The sequence below is a fragment of the Ranitomeya imitator genome, chromosome 4 (genome assembly GCF_032444005.1).
Source record: "Ranitomeya imitator isolate aRanImi1 chromosome 4, aRanImi1.pri, whole genome shotgun sequence".
NCBI classification, from domain to species: Eukaryota; Metazoa; Chordata; class Amphibia; order Anura; family Dendrobatidae; genus Ranitomeya; species Ranitomeya imitator.
In genome coordinates this window covers 538,272,221-538,291,951 of record NC_091285.1, presented here as the reverse complement: position 1 = coordinate 538,291,951, position 19,731 = coordinate 538,272,221, and positions in this window count along the sequence as shown.

Here is a 19,731-nt window from a genome sequence, read left to right as displayed (position 1 = left end):
AGTACCTGTGACAAGAACACTGCCGAGAACCAGCTGGCGGTGCTGGAACCCGGATGCGTTGCCCCAGTGTGCAAGAGCCAATGGCACGACCGAGGACCAGCTGACGGTGCTGGAACCCGGTTACTAAGCTGTAGGTGCCCGCGCTTAAAAGCACTACCAAGGACCGCCTGGCGTTGGCGGAACTCGGATACCCAGGAGGAGGCACCTAAGCCAAAGGCTCGGCCCGGAACCAGCTGACGGTGCTGGAACCAGGTGGTGGACCCGAAGGCCCACAGGAGAGGAGAGAACAGCTAGGCCGCGAGGCAGCCGCAGTTACCGAACCCCAACAGTCCTACAGGGGGAGCTGGGCCTACTGGCACTACAGAACCAGCCTTGACTACCAGTTCACGCAGCCCACATAGGAAGCTCCTAAACTGGAGGCACCCTGGAGTTGGCTAACTCGACCGCCCCACGACGGGGCAAGCATAGGCGTCTCAGTGAAGTTGACACAACCCGGAAACAGCTGACGGTGCTGAAACCAGGCTTGGCACGAGGGAGTACCTGTGACAAGAACACTGCCGAGAACCAGCTGGCGGTGCTGGAACCCGGATGCGTTGCCCCAGTGTGCAAGAGCCAATGGCACGACCGAGGACCAGCTGACGGTGCTGGAACCCGGTTACTAAGCTGTAGGTGCCCGCGCTTAAAAGCACTACCAAGGACCGCCTGGCGTTGGCGGAACTCGGATACCCAGGAGGAGGCACCTAAGCCAAAGGCTCGGCCCGGAACCAGCTGACGGTGCTGGAACCAGGTGGTGGACCCCAAGGCCCACAGGAGAGGAGAGAACAGCTAGGCCGCGAGGCAGCCGCAGTTACCGAACCCCAACAGTCCTACAGGGGGAGCTGGGCCTACTGGCACTACAGAACCAGCCTTGACTACCAGTTCACGCAGCCCACATAGGAAGCTCCTAAACTGGAGGCACCCTGGAGTTGGCTAACTCGACCGCCCCACGACGGGGCAAGCATAGGCGTCTCAGTGAAGTTGACACAACCCGGAAACAGCTGACGGTGCTGAAACCAGGCTTGGCACGAGGGAGTACCTGTGACAAGAACACTGCCGAGAACCAGCTGGCGGTGCTGGAACCCGGATGCGTTGCCCCAGTGTGCAAGAGCCAATGGCACGACCGAGGACCAGCTGATGGTGCTGGAACCCGGTTACTAAGCTGTAGGTGCCCGCGCTTAAAAGCACTACCAAGGACCGCCTGGCGTTGGCGGAACTCGGATACCCAGGAGGAGGCACCTAAGCCAAAGGCTCGGCCCGGAACCAGCTGACGGTGCTGGAACCAGGTGGTGGACCCGAAGGCCCACAGGAGAGGAGAGAACAGCTAGGCCGCGAGGCAGCCGCAGTTACCGAACCCCAACAGTCCTACAGGGGGAGCTGGGCCTACTGGCACTACAGAACCAGCCTTGACTACCAGTTCACGCAGCCCACATAGGAAGCTCCTAAACTGGAGGCACCCTGGAGTTGGCTAACTCGACCGCCCCACGACGGGGCAAGCATAGGCGTCTCAGTGAAGTTGACACAACCCGGAAACAGCTGACGGTGCTGAAACCAGGCTTGGCACGAGGGAGTACCTGTGACAAGAACACTGCCGAGAACCAGCTGGCGGTGCTGGAACCCGGATGCGTTGCCCCAGTGTGCAAGAGCCAATGGCACGACCGAGGACCAGCTGACGGTGCTGGAACCCGGTTACTAAGCTGTAGGTGCCCGCGCTTAAAAGCACTACCAAGGACCGCCTGGCGTTGGCGGAACTCGGATACCCAGGAGGAGGCACCTAAGCCAAAGGCTCGGCCCGGAACCAGCTGACGGTGCTGGAACCAGGTGGTGGACCCGAAGGCCCACAGGAGAGGAGAGAACAGCTAGGCCGCGAGGCAGCCGCAGTTACCGAACCCCAACAGTCCTACAGGGGGAGCTGGGCCTACTGGCACTACAGAACCAGCCTTGACTACCAGTTCACGCAGCCCACATAGGAAGCTCCTAAACTGGAGGCACCCTGGAGTTGGCTAACTCGACCGCCCCACGACGGGGCAAGCATAGGCGTCTCAGTGAAGTTGACACAACCCGGAAACAGCTGACGGTGCTGAAACCAGGCTTGGCACGAGGGAGTACCTGTGACAAGAACACTGCCGAGAACCAGCTGGCGGTGCTGGAACCCGGATGCGTTGCCCCAGTGTGCAAGAGCCAATGGCACGACCGAGGACCAGCTGACGGTGCTGGAACCCGGTTACTAAGCTGTAGGTGCCCGCGCTTAAAAGCACTACCAAGGACCGCCTGGCGTTGGCGGAACTCGGATACCCAGGAGGAGGCACCTAAGCCAAAGGCTCGGCCCGGAACCAGCTGACGGTGCTGGAACCAGGTGGTGGACCCCAAGGCCCACATGAGAGGAGAGAACAGCTAGGCCGCGAGGCAGCCGCAGTTACCGAACCCCAACAGTCCTACAGGGGGAGCTGGGCCTACTGGCACTACAGAACCAGCCTTGACTACCAGTTCGCGCAGCCCACATAGGAAGCTCCTAAACTGGAGGCACCCTGGAGTTGGCTAACTCGACCGCCCTACGACGGGGCAAGCATAGGCGTCTCAGTGAAGTTGACACAACCCGGAAACAGCTGACGGTGCTGAAACCAGGCTTGGCACGAGGGAGTACCTGTGACAAGAACACTGCCGAGAACCAGCTGGCGGTGCTGGAACCCGGATGCGTTGCCCCAGTGTGCAAGAGCCAATGGCACGACCGAGGACCAGCTGACGGTGCTGGAACCCGGTTACTAAGCTGTAGGTGCCCGCGCTTAAAAGCACTACCAAGGACCGCCTGGCGTTGGCGGAACTCGGATACCCAGGAGGAGGCACCTAAGCCAAAGGCTCGGCCCGGAACCAGCTGACGGTGCTGGAACCAGGTGGTGGACCCGAAGGCCCACAGGAGAGGAGAGAACAGCTAGGCCGCGAGGCAGCCGCAGTTACCGAACCCCAACAGTCCTACAGGGGGAGCTGGGCCTACTGGCACTACAGAACCAGCCTTGACTACCAGTTCACGCAGCCCACATAGGAAGCTCCTAAACTGGAGGCACCCTGGAGTTGGCTAACTCGACCGCCCCACGACGGGGCAAGCATAGGCGTCTCAGTGAAGTTGACACAACCCGGAAACAGCTGACGGTGCTGAAACCAGGCTTGGCACGAGGGAGTACCTGTGACAAGAACACTGCCGAGAACCAGCTGGCGGTGCTGGAACCCGGATGCGTTGCCCCAGTGTGCAAGAGCCAATGGCACGACCGAGGACCAGCTGACGGTGCTGGAACCCGGTTACTAAGCTGTAGGTGCCCGCGCTTAAAAGCACTACCAAGGACCGCCTGGCGTTGGCGGAACTCGGATACCCAGGAGGAGGCACCTAAGCCAAAGGCTCGGCCCGGAACCAGCTGACGGTGCTGGAACCAGGTGGTGGACCCCAAGGCCCACAGGAGAGGAGAGAACAGCTAGGCCGCGAGGCAGCCGCAGTTACCGAACCCCAACAGTCCTACAGGGGGAGCTGGGCCTACTGGCACTACAGAACCAGCCTTGACTACCAGTTCACGCAGCCCACATAGGAAGCTCCTAAACTGGAGGCACCCTGGAGTTGGCTAACTCGACCGCCCCACGACGGGGCAAGCATAGGCGTCTCAGTGAAGTTGACACAACCCAGAAACAGCTGACGGTGCTGAAACCAGGCTTGGCACGAGGGAGTACCTGTGACAAGAACACTGCCGAGAACCAGCTGGCGGTGCTGGAACCCGGATGCGTTGCCCCAGTGTGCAAGAGCCAATGGCACGACCGAGGACCAGCTGACGGTGCTGGAACCCGGTTACTAAGCTGTAGGTGCCCGCGCTTAAAAGCACTACCAAGGACCGCCTGGCGTTGGCGGAACTCGGATACCCAGGAGGAGGCACCTAAGCCAAAGGCTCGGCCCGGAACCAGCTGACGGTGCTGGAACCAGGTGGTGGACCCGAAGGCCCACAGGAGAGGAGAGAACAGCTAGGCCGCGAGGCAGCCGCAGTTACCGAACCCCAACAGTCCTACAGGGGGAGCTGGGCCTACTGGCACTACAGAACCAGCCTTGACTACCAGTTCACGCATCCCACATAGGAAGCTCCTAAACTGGAGGCACCCTGGAGTTGGCTAACTCGACCGCCCCACGACGGGGCAAGCATAGGCGTCTCAGTGAAGTTGACACAACCCGGAAACAGCTGACGGTGCTGAAACCAGGCTTGGCACGAGGGAGTACCTGTGACAAGAACACTGCCGAGAACCAGCTGGCGGTGCTGGAACCCGGATGCGTTGCCCCAGTGTGCAAGAGCCAATGGCACGACCGAGGACCAGCTGACGGTGCTGGAACCCGGTTACTAAGCTGTAGGTGCCCGCGCTTAAAAGCACTACCAAGGACCGCCTGGCGTTGGCGGAACTCGGATACCCAGGAGGAGGCACCTAAGCCAAAGGCTCGGCCCGGAACCAGCTGACGGTGCTGGAACCAGGTGGTGGACCCCAAGGCCCACAGGAGAGGAGAGAACAGCTAGGCCGCGAGGCAGCCGCAGTTACCGAACCCCAACAGTCCTACAGGGGGAGCTGGGCCTACTGGCACTACAGAACCAGCCTTGACTACCAGTTCACGCAGCCCACATAGGAAGCTCCTAAACTGGAGGCACCCTGGAGTTGGCTAACTCGACCGCCCCACGACGGGGCAAGCATAGGCGTCTCAGTGAAGTTGACACAACCCGGAAACAGCTGACGGTGCTGAAACCAGGCTTGGCACGAGGGAGTACCTGTGACAAGAACACTGCCGAGAACCAGCTGGCGGTGCTGGAACCCGGATGCGTTGCCCCAGTGTGCAAGAGCCAATGGCACGACCGAGGACCAGCTGACGGTGCTGGAACCCGGTTACTAAGCTGTAGGTGCCCGCGCTTAAAAGCACTACCAAGGACCGCCTGGCGTTGGCGGAACTCGGATACCCAGGAGGAGGCACCTAAGCCAAAGGCTCGGCCCGGAACCAGCTGACGGTGCTGGAACCAGGTGGTGGACCCCAAGGCCCACAGGAGAGGAGAGAACAGCTAGGCCGCGAGGCAGCCGCAGTTACCGAACCCCAACAGTCCTACAGGGGGAGCTGGGCCTACTGGCACTACAGAACCAGCCTTGACTACCAGTTCACGCAGCCCACATAGGAAGCTCCTAAACTGGAGGCACCCTGGAGTTGGCTAACTCGACCGCCCCACGACGGGGCAAGCATAGGCGTCTCAGTGAAGTTGACACAACCCGGAAACAGCTGACGGTGCTGAAACCAGGCTTGGCACGAGGGAGTACCTGTGACAAGAACACTGCCGAGAACCAGCTGGCGGTGCTGGAACCCGGATGCGTTGCCCCAGTGTGCAAGAGCCAATGGCACGACCGAGGACCAGCTGACGGTGCTGGAACCCGGTTACTAAGCTGTAGGTGCCCGCGCTTAAAAGCACTACCAAGGACCGCCTGGCGTTGGCGGAACTCGGATACCCAGGAGGAGGCACCTAAGCCAAAGGCTCGGCCCGGAACCAGCTGACGGTGCTGGAACCAGGTGGTGGACCCGAAGGCCCACAGGAGAGGAGAGAACAGCTAGGCCGCGAGGCAGCCGCAGTTACCGAACCCCAACAGTCCTACAGGGGGAGCTGGGCCTACTGGCACTACAGAACCAGCCTTGACTACCAGTTCACGCAGCCCACATAGGAAGCTCCTAAACTGGAGGCACCCTGGAGTTGGCTAACTCGACCGCCCCACGACGGGGCAAGCATAGGCGTCTCAGTGAAGTTGACACAACCCGGAAACAGCTGACGGTGCTGAAACCAGGCTTGGCACGAGGGAGTACCTGTGACAAGAACACTGCCGAGAACCAGCTGGCGGTGCTGGAACCCGGATGCGTTGCCTTGCCTATTAAAGATTGTCTTCCTAGAGCCCCAACTAGCGGTGTTGGAGCAAAGGGTAAGCAGGGGGAGATGAGTGTAGGCCGAAGCCTGCACTGGAGGCAGCTTTGTGTCTGCGTTGCGTTTGCAGGACACTTTGCCGGCTACACACTGGGGGAACAGCTGGCGTTGCTGAACCTCACTAACACAATGGCGTGTGTTTTTATCTGTGCAGCTAGCACTTGCGGGCAAAAACTAGCGATGTTAGAGCCCGTGTTGAAGCAGGAGGAGGAGGAGAGGAGCAGAGTGTAGGCGGAAGCCTAGTTGAACCAATTTCAAAGGAAACCTTTAACCCCCCCCTCAGGTGTTACAAAGTACAAGAGACACACCTTGTGCAGTATTAATGCTGCACAAGTGAAAGGTTGCTCTATTAATTTGTCTACTTGCACACGCTGAATGAAAGACATACACAATTTACCCCATTCTACAGTCAAACTGTAGTGGATGCGTGACTTGGTTTTTTGATGAGACGCAGCACAGGTGTCCAAAATAACGCCTTGGTGCTTGGCGCAGCTTCCTGAGCGTTGTTATTTGCTGTACAGGAGTCTGCGCTCTTGTGTTATCCCTTGGCAATGCCCTGTTAGCGCTGCCCATCTTATGACATCATTTCATGTTGGCCGGTGCGGTTAACGATGGCCATAAATCCCAGACCCACAGTGTCTTTTCATAAAGCCACACTGCGGTGCTGGGATTCGTGGCCTTGAGCAGTAAATATTTTGGCCGCTCACACACGTCCTTACACCTGCTTCAGACTGGGCGGCCTCTGCTGATCCCTTCTCGCATGCCGCGGCCATGAGGCTGCACAGTCTGAAGAAGGCGGAAGGAGATGAGTTAAGACAGGCGAAGATATGCACTGCTCGTGCCCATCAATCACACCCTCGCAGTCAAAATAATTAAGACAACGAGGAGCATTTTATTCAGGCAGGGCGGACGAACAGGCGCAAGTAGCCAACCAATGATGTCAGAAGACGGGAAGCGCTACCAAGGGGGGTGCTGCGTATCATTAGAAAGGAAAGTCACACCTCAGGGACAGTGGAATGGTCTCAAAGAGACACATTTTGTACGTGTTGAGTTCCACGTGGGCAAGGAGAAAACATCAGCCACCTTGTACAAATGCAGCAGTACTGCTGTACAAGGTGGCTGTTATACATAGAAACACCTGGGGGTGGGGGCCAGGCTCCCTTCAATTTCAGTTCATGTGCCTGCGTGGCGTTTGCAGGTCACGTTGCAAGCTGCACAGCAGGGGAACAGCTGGCGGTGCTGAACCCCACTAACACATTAACTGGTGTTTTTCTCTGTGCAGCTAGCATTTCCGGGCAAAAACTAGCGGTGTTTGAGCCCAAGGTCAGCAGGAGGAGGAGGAGAGGAGCAAAGTGTAGGCCGAAGCCTGCACTGGTGGCAGCTTTTGGTCGGTTGTGCCAGCGTGGCTTGTGCTGGACACGATGCCGGCTACACAGCGGGGGAACAGCTGGCGGTGCTGAACCCCACTAACACATTGGCTGGTGTTTTTCTCTGTGCAGCTAGCATTTCCGGGCAAAAACTAGCGTTGTTAGAGCCCAGGGTCAGCAGGAGGAGGAGAGGAGCAGAGTGTAGGCCGAAGCCTAGTTGAACCAATTTCAAAGGTTACCTTTAACCCCCCCTCAGGTGTTACAAAGTACAAGAGCCACTCCTTCTGCAGCATTAATGCTGCACAAGTAAAAGGTTGCTCTATTAATTTTTCTACTTGCACAAGCTGAATGCAACACGTAGACTATTTAGCCCATTATACTGTTAATCAGTAGTGGAGGCGTGACTTGTCTTTTTAAAGAAAAGCAGCACAGGTGTCGAAAACAACACCTTTTTGCATGGGCGCAGCTTCCTGAGCGTTGTTAGTTGCTGTACAGGAGTCTGCGCTCTTGTGATCCTTTGGCCATGCGCTGTGAGCGCTTCCTGTCTTATGACCTCATTTCATGTTGGCCGTTGCGGTTAGCGATAGACATGAATCCCAGACCCACAGTGTGTTTTTAAAAAATCACACTGCGGTGCTGGGATTCGTGCCCTGGTGCACTAAATATGTTTGCCGCTCACACATGTCCTTACACCTGCTTCAGACTGGGCGGCCTCATCTGATCCCTTATCGCCTGCCGCGGCCATGAGGACACCCAGTCTGAAGAAGGCGGAAGGAGATGAGTGAACACAGGCAAACATATCCACTGCTCGTGCCCATCAATCACACCCTCGCAGTCAAAATATATGAGACAACGGGGGGCGTTGTGTCGGGCAGGGGGGACGCACAGGCACAGCCAGCCAACCAATGATGTCAGGAGACGGGCAGCGCTAACAATGGGGGTGCTGCGTGTCATTAAAAAGGAAAGTCACACCTCAGGGACATTGTAATGGTCTGTAATGAGACACATTTTGTACTTGTTGAGTTCCACGTGTGCAAGGAGAAAAAGTCAGCCACCTTGTACAAATGCAGCAGTACTGCTGTACAAGGTGGCTGTTATACATAGAAACACCTGGGGGGGTGGGGGGCAGGCTCCCTTCAATTTCAGTTCATGTGCCTGCGTGGCGTTTGCAGGTCACGTTGCAAGCTACACAGCAGGGGAACAGCTGGCGTTGCTGAACCCCACTGACACATTGACTGGTGTTTTTCTCTGTGCAGATTGCATGTCCGGGCAAAAACTAGCGGTGTTAGAGCCCAGGGTCAGCAGGAGGAGGAGGAGAGGAGCAAAGTGTAGGCCGAAGCCTGCACTGGTGGCAGCTTTTGGTCGGTTGTGCCAGCGTGGCTTGTGCTGGACACGATGCCGGCTACACAGCGGGGGAACAGCTGGCGGTGCTGAACCCCACTAACACATTGGCTGGTGTTTATCTCTGTGCAGCTAGCATTTCCGGGCAAAAACTAGCGGTGTTTGAGCCCAGGGTCAGCAGGAGGAGTAGAGGAGCAGAGTGTAGGCCGAAGCCTAGTTGAACCAATTTCAAAGGTTACCTTTAACCCCCCCCCTCAGGTGTTGCAAGGTACAAGAGCCACACCTTGAACAGCATTAATGATGCACAAGTCAAAGGTTGCTCTATTTAATTTTGCTCCTTGCACACGCTGAATTAAACACGTACACTATTTAGCCCATTATACTGTCAAACAGTAGTGGAGGCGTGACTACTAGTCTTTTTAAGGAGACGCAGCACAGGTGTACAAATTTACACCTAGGTGCTGTGCGCAGATTCCTTACCGTTGTTATTTGCAGTACAGGAAACTGCGCTCTTGTGTTATCCCTTGGCAATACCCTGTTAGTGCAGGCCGTCTCATGACCTCATTTCATGTTGGCCAGTGCGGTTAACGATGGCCATAAATCCCAGACCCACAGTGGCTTTTCCTAAAGTCACACTGCGGTGCTGGGATTCGTGGCCTTGTGCAGTAAATATGTTCGCCGCTCACACATGTCCTTACACCTGCTTCAGACTGGGCGGCCTCAGCTGATCCCTTATCGCATGCCGCGGCCATGAGGCCGCACAGTCAGAAGAAGGCGGAAGGAGGGGAGTGAAAACAGGGGAACATATGCACTGCTCGTGCCCATCAATCACACCCTCGCAGTCAAAATATATGAGACAACGGGGGGCGTTGTGTCGGGCAGGGGGGACGCACAGGCACAGCCAGCCAACCAATGATGTCAGGAGACGGGCAGCGCTAACAATGGGGGTGCTGCGTGTCATTAAAAAGGAAAGTCACACCTCAGGGACATTGTAATGGTCTGTAATGAGACACATTTTGTACTTGTTGAGTTCCACGTGTGCAAGGAGAAAAAGTCAGCCACCTTGTACAAATGCAGCAGTACTGCTGTACAAGGTGGCTGTTATACATAGAAACACCTGGGGGGGTGGGGGGCAGGCTCCCTTCAATTTCAGTTCATGTGCCTGCGTGGCGTTTGCAGGTCACGTTGCAAGCTACACAGCAGGGGAACAGCTGGCGTTGCTGAACCCCACTGACACATTGACTGGTGTTTTTCTCTGTGCAGATTGCATGTCCGGGCAAAAACTAGCGGTGTTAGAGCCCAGGGTCAGCAGGAGGAGGAGGAGAGGAGCAAAGTGTAGGCCGAAGCCTGCACTGGTGGCAGCTTTTGGTCGGTTGTGCCAGCGTGGCTTGTGCTGGACACGATGCCGGCTACACAGCGGGGGAACAGCTGGCGGTGCTGAACCCCACTAACACATTGGCTGGTGTTTTTCTCTGTGCAGCTAGCATTTCCGGGCAAAAACTAGCGGTGTTTGAGCCCAGGGTCAGCAGGAGGAGTAGAGGAGCAGAGTGTAGGCCGAAGCCTAGTTGAACCAATTTCAAAGGTTACCTTTAACCCCCCCCCTCAGGTGTTGCAAGGTACAAGAGCCACACCTTGAACAGCATTAATGATGCACAAGTCAAAGGTTGCTCTATTTAATTTTGCTCCTTGCACACGCTGAATTAAACACGTACACTATTTAGCCCATTATACTGTCAAACAGTAGTGGAGGCGTGACTACTAGTCTTTTTAAGGAGACGCAGCACAGGTGTACAAATTTACACCTAGGTGCTGTGCGCAGATTCCTTACCGTTGTTATTTGCAGTACAGGAAACTGCGCTCTTGTGTTATCCCTTGGCAATACCCTGTTAGTGCAGGCCGTCTCATGACCTCATTTCATGTTGGCCGGTGCGGTTAACGATGGCCATAAATCCCAGACCCACAGTGGCTTTTCCTAAAGTCACACTGCGGTGCTGGGATTCGTGGCCTTGTGCAGTAAATATGTTCGCCGCTCACACATGTCCTTACACCTGCTTCAGACTGGGCGGCCTCAGCTGATCCCTTATCGCATGCCGCGGCCATGAGGCCGCACAGTCAGAAGAAGGCGGAAGGAGGGGAGTGAAAACAGGGGAACATATGCACTGCTCGTGCCCATCAATCACACCCTCGCAGTCAAAATATATGAGACAACGGGGGGCGTTGTGTCGGGCAGGGGGGACGCACAGGCACAGCCAGCCAACCAATGATGTCAGGAGACGGGCAGCGCTAACAATGGGGGTGCTGCGTGTCATTAAAAAGGAAAGTCACACCTCAGGGACATTGTAATGGTCTGTAATGAGACACATTTTGTACTTGTTGAGTTCCACGTGTGCAAGGAGAAAAAGTCAGCCACCTTGTACAAATGCAGCAGTACTGCTGTACAAGGTGGCTGTTATACATAGAAACACCTGGGGGGGTGGGGGGCAGGCTCCCTTCAATTTCAGTTCATGTGCCTGCGTGGCGTTTGCAGGTCACGTTGCAAGCTACACAGCAGGGGAACAGCTGGCGTTGCTGAACCCCACTGACACATTGACTGGTGTTTTTCTCTGTGCAGATTGCATGTCCGGGCAAAAACTAGCGGTGTTAGAGCCCAGGGTCAGCAGGAGGAGGAGGAGAGGAGCAAAGTGTAGGCCGAAGCCTGCACTGGTGGCAGCTTTTGGTCGGTTGTGCCAGCGTGGCTTGTGCTGGACACGATGTCGGCTACACAGCGGGGGAACAGCTGGCGGTGCTGAACCCCACTAACACATTGGCTGGTGTTTTTCTCTGTGCAGCTAGCATGTCCGGGCAGAAACTGGCGTTGTTTGAGCCCAGGGTCAGCAGGAGGAGGAGAGGAGCAAAGTGTAGGCCGAAGCCTGCACTGGTGGCAGCTTTTGTTCTGTTGTGCCAGCGTGGCTTGTGCTGGACACGTTGCCGACTATACAGCAGGGGAACAGCTGGCGGTGCTGAACCCCACTAACACATTGGCTGGTGTTTTTCTCTGTGCAGCTAGCATTTCCGGGCAAAAACTAGCGGTGTTTGAGCCCAGGGTCAGCAGGAGGAGTAGAGGAGCAGAGTGTAGGCCGAAGCCTAGTTGAACCAATTTCAAAGGTTACCTTTAACCCCCCCCTCAGGTGTTGCAAGGTACAAGAGCCACACCTTGTGCAGCATTAATGCTGCACAAGTAAAAGGTTGCTCTATTTGTTTTGCTCCTTGCACACGCTGACTAAAACACGTACACTATTTAGCCCATTATACTGTCAAACAGTTGTGGAGGCGTGACTTGTCTTTTTAACGAGACGCAGCACAGGTGTCAAAATTTGCACCTAGGTACTGGGCGCAGATTCCTGAGCGTTGTTATTTGCTGTACAGGAGTCTGCGCTATTGTGATCCCTTGGCCATGCGCTGTGAGCGCTTCCTGTCTTCTGACCTCATTTCATGTCGGCCGTTGCGGTTAGCGATGGACATGAATCCCAGACCCACAGTGTGTTTTTAAAAAATCACACTGCGGTGCTGGGATTCGTGCCCTGGTGCACTAAATATGTTTGCCGCTCACACATGTCCTTACACCTGCTTCAGACTGGGCGGCCTCATCTGATCCCTTATCGCCTGCCGCGGCCATGAGGACACCCAGTCTGAAGAAGGCGGAAGGAGATGAGTGAACACAGGCAAACATATGCACTGCACATGCCCATCAATCACACCCTCGCTGTCCAAAAAAATAAGACACCGAGGGCCGTTGTTTCGAGCAGGGGAGATGCACAGGCGCAGCCAGCTAACCAATGATGTCAAAAGACGGGCAGCGCTAACAAGAGTGGTGCTGCGTGTCATTACAAAGGAAAGTCACACCTCAGGGACATTGTAATGGTCTCTAATGAGACACATTTTGTACGTGTTGAGTTCCACGTGGGCAAGGAGAAAAAGTCAGCCACCTTGTACAAATGCAGCAGTACTGCTGTACAAGGTGGCTGATATACATAGAAACACCTGTGGGTGGGGGGCAGGCTCCCTTCAATTTCAGTTCATGTGCCTGCGTGGCGTTTGCAGGTCACGTTGCAAGCTACACAGCAGGGGAACAGCTGGCGTTGCTGAACCCCACTGACACATTGACTGGTGTTTGTCTCTGTGCAGATTGCATGTCCGGGCAAAAACTAGCGGTGTTAGAGCCCAGGGTCAGCAGGAGGAGGAGGAGAGGAGCAAAGTGTAGGCCGAAGCCTGCACTGGTGGCAGCTTTTGGTCGGTTGTGCCAGCGTGGCTTGTGCTGGACACGATGCCGGCTACACAGCGGGGGAACAGCTGGCGGTGCTGAACCCCACTAACACATTGGCTGGTGTTTTTCTCTGTGCAGCTAGCATTTCCGGGCAAAAACTAGCGGTGTTTGAGCCCAGGGTCAGCAGGAGGAGTAGAGGAGCAGAGTGTAGGCCGAAGCCTAGTTGAACCAATTTCAAAGGTTACCTTTAACCCCCCCCTCAGGTGTTGCAAGGTACAAGAGCCACACCTTGTGCAGCATTAATGCTGCACAAGTAAAAGGTTGCTCTATTTGTTTTGCTCCTTGCACACGCTGACTAAAACACGTACACTATTTAGCCCATTATACTGTCAAACAGTTGTGGAGGCGTGACTTGTCTTTTTAACGAGACGCAGCACAGGTGTCAAAATTTGCACCTAGGTACTGGGCGCAGATTCCTGAGCGTTGTTATTTGCTGTACAGGAGTCTGCGCTATTGTGATCCCTTGGCCATGCGCTGTGAGCGCTTCCTGTCTTCTGACCTCATTTCATGTCGGCCGTTGCGGTTAGCGATGGACATGAATCCCAGACCCACAGTGTGTTTTCAAAAATTCACACTGCGTGGCTGGGATTCGTGGCCTTGTGCAGTAAATAGGTTTGCCGCTTACACATGTCCTTACACCTGCTCCAGACTGGGCGGCCTCAGCTGATCCCTTATCGCCTACCACGGCCAGGAGGCCGCACAGTCTGAAGAAGGCGGAAGGAGATGAGTTAAGACAGGCGAACATATGCACTGCTCGTGCCCATAAACCACACCCTCGCTGACAAAATAAATATGACAACGAGGGGCGTTGTTTCTAGCAGGGCGGATGCACAGGCGCAGCCAGCTAACCATGATGACAAAAGACGGGAAACGCTACCAAGGGGGGTGCTGCGTATCATTACAAAGGAAAGTCACACCTCAGGGACAGTGGAATGGTCTCAATGAGACACATTTTGTACGTGTTGAGTTACACGTGGGCAAGGAGAAAAAGTCAGCCACCTTGTACAAATGCAGCAGTACTGCTGTACTAGGTGGCTGTTATACATAGAAACACCTGGGGGGGTGGGGCCAGGTTCCCTTTTAATTTCAGTTCCTGTGCCTGCATGGCGTTTGCAGGTCACGTTGCCGGCTACACAGCAGGGGAACAGCTGGCGTTGCTGAACCCCACTAACACATTGGCTGGTGTTTTTCTCTGTGCAGCTAGCACTTCCGGGCAAAAACTAGCGGTGTTTGAGCCCAGGGTCAGCAGGAGGAGGAGAGGAGCAGAGTGTAGGCCGAAGCCTGCACTGGTGGCAGCTTTTGTTCTGTTGTGCCAGCGTGGCTTGTGCTGGACACGTTGCCGACTACACAGCAGGGGAACAGCTGGCGGTGCTGAACCCCACTGACACATCACCTAGTGTTTTTTCTGTGTAGACAACACTTCCAGGTGGCAACTGACAGTGTTGAAACCCAGGGAATCAAAGAGGAGCAGAGTGTAGGCCGAAGCCTGCAGTGGAGCAAGTTGAAAGGGAACCTTTAACCCCCCCCCCCCAGGCATTTGTTGCTGAAAGAGCCATCTTGTACAGCAGTAATACTGCACATGGAAAATGGTGGCTCCGAAAATTATGCTCCTTGCAAACGCTGAAGTACACACTCATATAATGTGTCCCCTCACACCGTCAAACCATCCCGGAAGTGGGACTTTCCTTTGTAATGTGACACAGCACAGCCGTCATTCCAACCCCCTTGGTGCCGGGCACCACCTCCTCAACGTTGTTTGGTTCTGTCACGGAGCCCGCACTGTAATGTTATCCCTTGGCCATGCACAGTTAGCGGTGCCCGTCGTCTGACATCATGTAGGTGTCAGGCTGGCAGTGCCTGTGCGTCCAAGCTGCCCGAGATCCAACCTTGCAGTGTCATCTAATGTAGTCCCACTGCGGGCCAGGGATCCATGGGCATGCGCAGTGCATATCATCGCCTCTCACTCACCTCCTTCCTGCTTTTTCAGACTGTGCGGCGTCACGGCCGTGGCATGCTATTAGGGATCAGCTGACGCCGCCTAGTCTGAAGAAGCGTGAAGAAGGGGAGTGAGAGGCTAGTATATGCACTGCGCATGGCCATGGATACCAGGCCCACTGTGGGATCACATTAGACGACACTGCGAGGTGTGATTTCGGGCAGCGTGGACGCACAGGCGCAGCCAGGACGACAACAAATGATGTCAGAGGACGGGCAGCGCAAACTGTGCATGGCCAAGGGATAACATAACAGCGCAGGGTCCATGACGGAATCAAACAACGCTAAGGAGGCAGCGCACGGTGCCAAGGGGGTAGCAATGACGGCTGTGCTGCGTCACATTACAAAGGAAAGTCCCACCTCCGGGACGGTTGGACGGTGTGAGGGGACACATTACATGAGTGTGTAGTTCAGCGTTTGCAAGGAGCATAATTTCAAGAGCGACCTTTCCCTTGTGCAGTATTAGTGCTGCACATAGTAACATAGTAACATAGTTAGTAAGGCCGAAAAAAGACATTTGTCCATCCAGTTCAGCCTATATTCCATCATAATAAATACCCAGATCTACGTCCTTCTACAGAACCTAATAATTGTATGATACAATATTGTTCTGCTCCAGGAAGACATCCAGGCCTCTCTTGAACCCCTCGACTGAGTTCGCCATCACCACCTCCTCAGGCAAGCAATTCCAGATTCTCACTGCCCTAACAGTAAAGAATCCTCTTCTATGTTGGTGGAAAAACCTTCTCTCCTCCAGACGCAAAGAATGCCCCCTTGTGCCCGTCACCTTCCTTGGTATAAACAGATCCTCAGCGAGATATTTGTATTGTCCCCTTATATACTTATACATGGTTATTAGATCGCCCCTCAGTCGTCTTTTTTCTAGACTAAATAATCCTAATTTCGCTAATCTATCTGGGTATTGTAGTTCTCCCATCCCCTTTATTAATTTTGTTGCCCTCCTTTGTACTCTCTCTAGTTCCATTATATCCTTCCTGAGCACCGGTGCCCAAAACTGGACACAGTACTCCATGTGCGGTCTAACTAGGGATTTGTACAGAGGCAGTATAATGCTCTCATCATGTGTATCCAGACCTCTTTTAATGCACCCCATGATCCTGTTTGCCTTGGCAGCTGCTGCCTGGCACTGGCTGCTCCAGGTAAGTTTATCATTAACTAGGATCCCCAAGTCCTTCTCCCTGTCAGATTTACCCAGTGGTTTCCCGTTCAGTGTGTAATGGTGATATTGATTCCCTCTTCCCATGTGTATAACCTTACATTTATCATTGTTAAACCTCATCTGCCACCTTTCAGCCCAAGTTTCCAACTTATCCAGATCCATCTGTAGCAGAATACTATCTTCTCTTGTATTAACTGCTTTACATAGTTTTGTATCATCTGCAAATATCGATATTTTACTGTGTAAACCTTCTACCAGATCATTAATGAATATGTTGAAGAGAACAGGTCCCAATACTGACCCCTGCGGTACCCCACTGGTCACAGCGACCCAGTTAGAGACTATACCATTTATAACCACCCTCTGCTTTCTATCACTAAGCCAGTTACTAACCCATTTACACACATTTTCCCCCAGACCAAGCATTCTCATTTTGTGTACCAACCTCTTGTGCGGCACGGTATCAAACGCTTTGGAAAAATCGAGATATACCACGTCCAATGACTCACCGTGGTCCAGTCTATAGCTTACCTCTTCATAAAAACTGATTAGATTGGTTTGACAGGAGCGATTTCTCATAAACCCATGCTGATATGGAGTTAAACAGTTATTCTCATTGAGATAATCCAGAATAACATCCCTCAGAAACCCTTCAAATATTTTACCAACAATAGAGGTTAGACTTACTGGCCTATAATTTCCAGGTTCACTTTTAGAGCCCTTTTTGAATATTGGCACCACATTTGCTATGCGCCAGTCCTGCGGAACAGACCCTGTCGCTATAGAGTCACTAAAAATAAGAAATAATGGTTTATCTATTACATTACTTAGTTCTCTTAGTACTCGTGGGTGTATGCCATCCGGACCCGGAGATTTATCTATTTTAATCTTATTTAGCCGGTTTCGCACCTCTTCTTGGGTTAGATTGGTGACCCTTAATATAGGGTTTTCATTGTTTCTTGGGATTTCACCTAGCATTTCATTTTCCACCGTGAATACCGTGGAGAAGAAGGTGTTTAATATGTTAGCTTTTTCCTCGTCATCTACAACCATTCTTTCCTCACTATTTTTTAAGGGGCCTACATTTTCAGTTTTTATTCTTTTACTATTGATATAGTTGAAGAACAGTTTGGGATTAGTTTTACTCTCCTTAGCAATGTGCTTCTCTGTTTCCTTTTTGGCAGCTTTAATTAGTTTTTTAGATAAAGTATTTTTCTCCCTATAGTTTTTTAGAGCTTCAATGGTGCCATCCTGCTTTAGTAGTGCAAATGCTTTCTTTTTACTGTTAATTGCCTGTCTTACTTCTTTGTTTAGCCACATGGTGGCTCTTTCAGTAACAAACGCCTAGGGGGGGGGGGGACAGGTCCCCTTACATTTTAGTTGTGCCAGCGTGGCGGTCGCATGACACGTTGCCGGATACACAGCTGGGGATCAGCTGACGTTACTGAACCCCAATAACAGAGGAGCGACTGTTGACTGTGCACACAGCACTTCCAGGCACCAACTGGCGGTGTTAGAGCCCAGGGACAGCAGGAGGAGCAGATTGGAGGTATTGCCGCACACACAGCTGGGGATCAGCTGACGTTACTGAACCCCAATAACAGAGGAGCGACTGTTGACTGTGCACACAGCACTTCCAGGCACCAACTGGCGGTGTTAGAGCCCAGGGACAGCAGGAGGAGCAGATTGGAGGTATTGCCGCACACACAGCTGGGGATCAGCTGACGTTACTGAACCCCAATAACAGAGGAGCGACTGTTGACTGTGCACACAGCACTTCCAGGCACCAACTGGCGGTGTTAGAGCCCAGGGACAGCAGGAGGAGCAGAGGAACAGAGTGTAGGCCGAAGCCTGATTGGAGCAAGTTGAAAGGAAACCTTTAACCCCTCCCCCCCAAGACGTTTGTAGCTGAAAGAGCCATGTTGTGCAGCACTAAGGATGCAAAAGGAAAAGGTTGCTCTTTTAATTATGCTCCTTGCAAACACCGAAGTAAACACTAAAAATGTGTCCCTTTATACCGTTAAACCGTTCCGGAGGTGCGAATTTCCTTCGTAATGGGACACAGCACAGCTGTCATTCCTATCCCCTTGATGCCGTGCGCTGCCTCCTCAGCGTTGTTTTAAGCTGTCACGGAGCCTGCGCTGTTCTGTTAGCCCTTGGCCATGCCCAATTAGCGCTGCCTGTCTTCTGACATAATTTGGTGTCAGGCTGTCAGTGCCTGTGCGTCCACGCTGCTCCAGATCCCACCTCGCAGTCTCATCTAACGTAATCCCACTGCGGGCCTTGGAACCATGGGCATGCACAGTGCATAACCTCGACTCTCACTCCCCTCCTTCCCTCTTCTTCAGACTGTGCGGTGTCACGGCCGTGGCATGCTAGGGATCAGCTGACGGCGCACAGTCTAAAGAAGGCGGAGGGAAATGAGCGAGAGCCCGAGGGGAAGATATGCACTGCGCATGCCCATGGATCCCAGGCCCGCAGTGTGACTCAATCAGAAGACACTGCGAGGCGGGATCTCGGGCACCGCGGCCGCACAGGCGCAGCCAGCCTGACACCAAATTATGTCAGAAGACAGGCAGCGCAAATAGGGCATGCCCAAGGGATAACAGAACAGCGCAGGCTCCGTGACAGCTTAAAACAACGCTGAGGAGGCAGCGCATGGCACCAAGGGGGTAGGAATGACGGCTGTGCTGCGTCACATTACGAAGGAAAGTCCCAGCTCCGGGACGGTATAACGGTATCAGTGAACACATTTTATAAGTGTTAAGTTCTGCGTGTGCAAAGAGCTAAAAAAAAAGAGCTACCTTTTCCTTGCGCAGCATTACTGCTGCACAAGATGGCTCTTTCAGTAACAAACGACGGGGGGGGGGACAGGTTCCCTTACATTTAGGTTGTTGTGCCAGCGTGGCGGTCGCAGGACACATTGCCGGCTACACAGCTGGGGATCAGCTGACGTTACTGAAACCCAATAACACTGGGTCGTATGTTTTTACTGTGCAGCCTGCACTTCTGAGCCGCAACTGGCGGTGTTGGAGCCCAGGAATAGCAGTTCAGGTGGTAGAAAGATGAACACAGCAGGAGACCTGGATGACACCCAATTACTTAATCAGGCAGAGGAGTGGCAAATTCCTGCGAGATCCAGGCCTGGTTCATTTTCAGGAAAGTAAGCCGGTCAACGTTATCGGAGGATAGTCGCATGCGACGGTCTGTTAGTACACCACCTGCGGCACTAAAGACACGTTCCGATAAGACACTAGCCGCAGGGCAAGCCAGCACCTCCAATGCATACTGGCTTAGCTCTGGCCATGTATCCAGCTTAGAGACCCAAAACTTGAACGGGGAAGAGCCGTCTGGGAGTACAGTAAGAGGGCAAGCCATGTAGTCTGTCACCATCTGACGGAACCGTTGCCTCCTGCTGACTGGAGCCGCCGGTGATGGTGTAGACATTTGGGGCGGGCACACAAAAGTGTGCCAGAGTTGTGCCATACTGGGCTTGCCTTGGGCAGAGGCACTGCTTCTGCTCCCTCTTTGGGCAGAGCC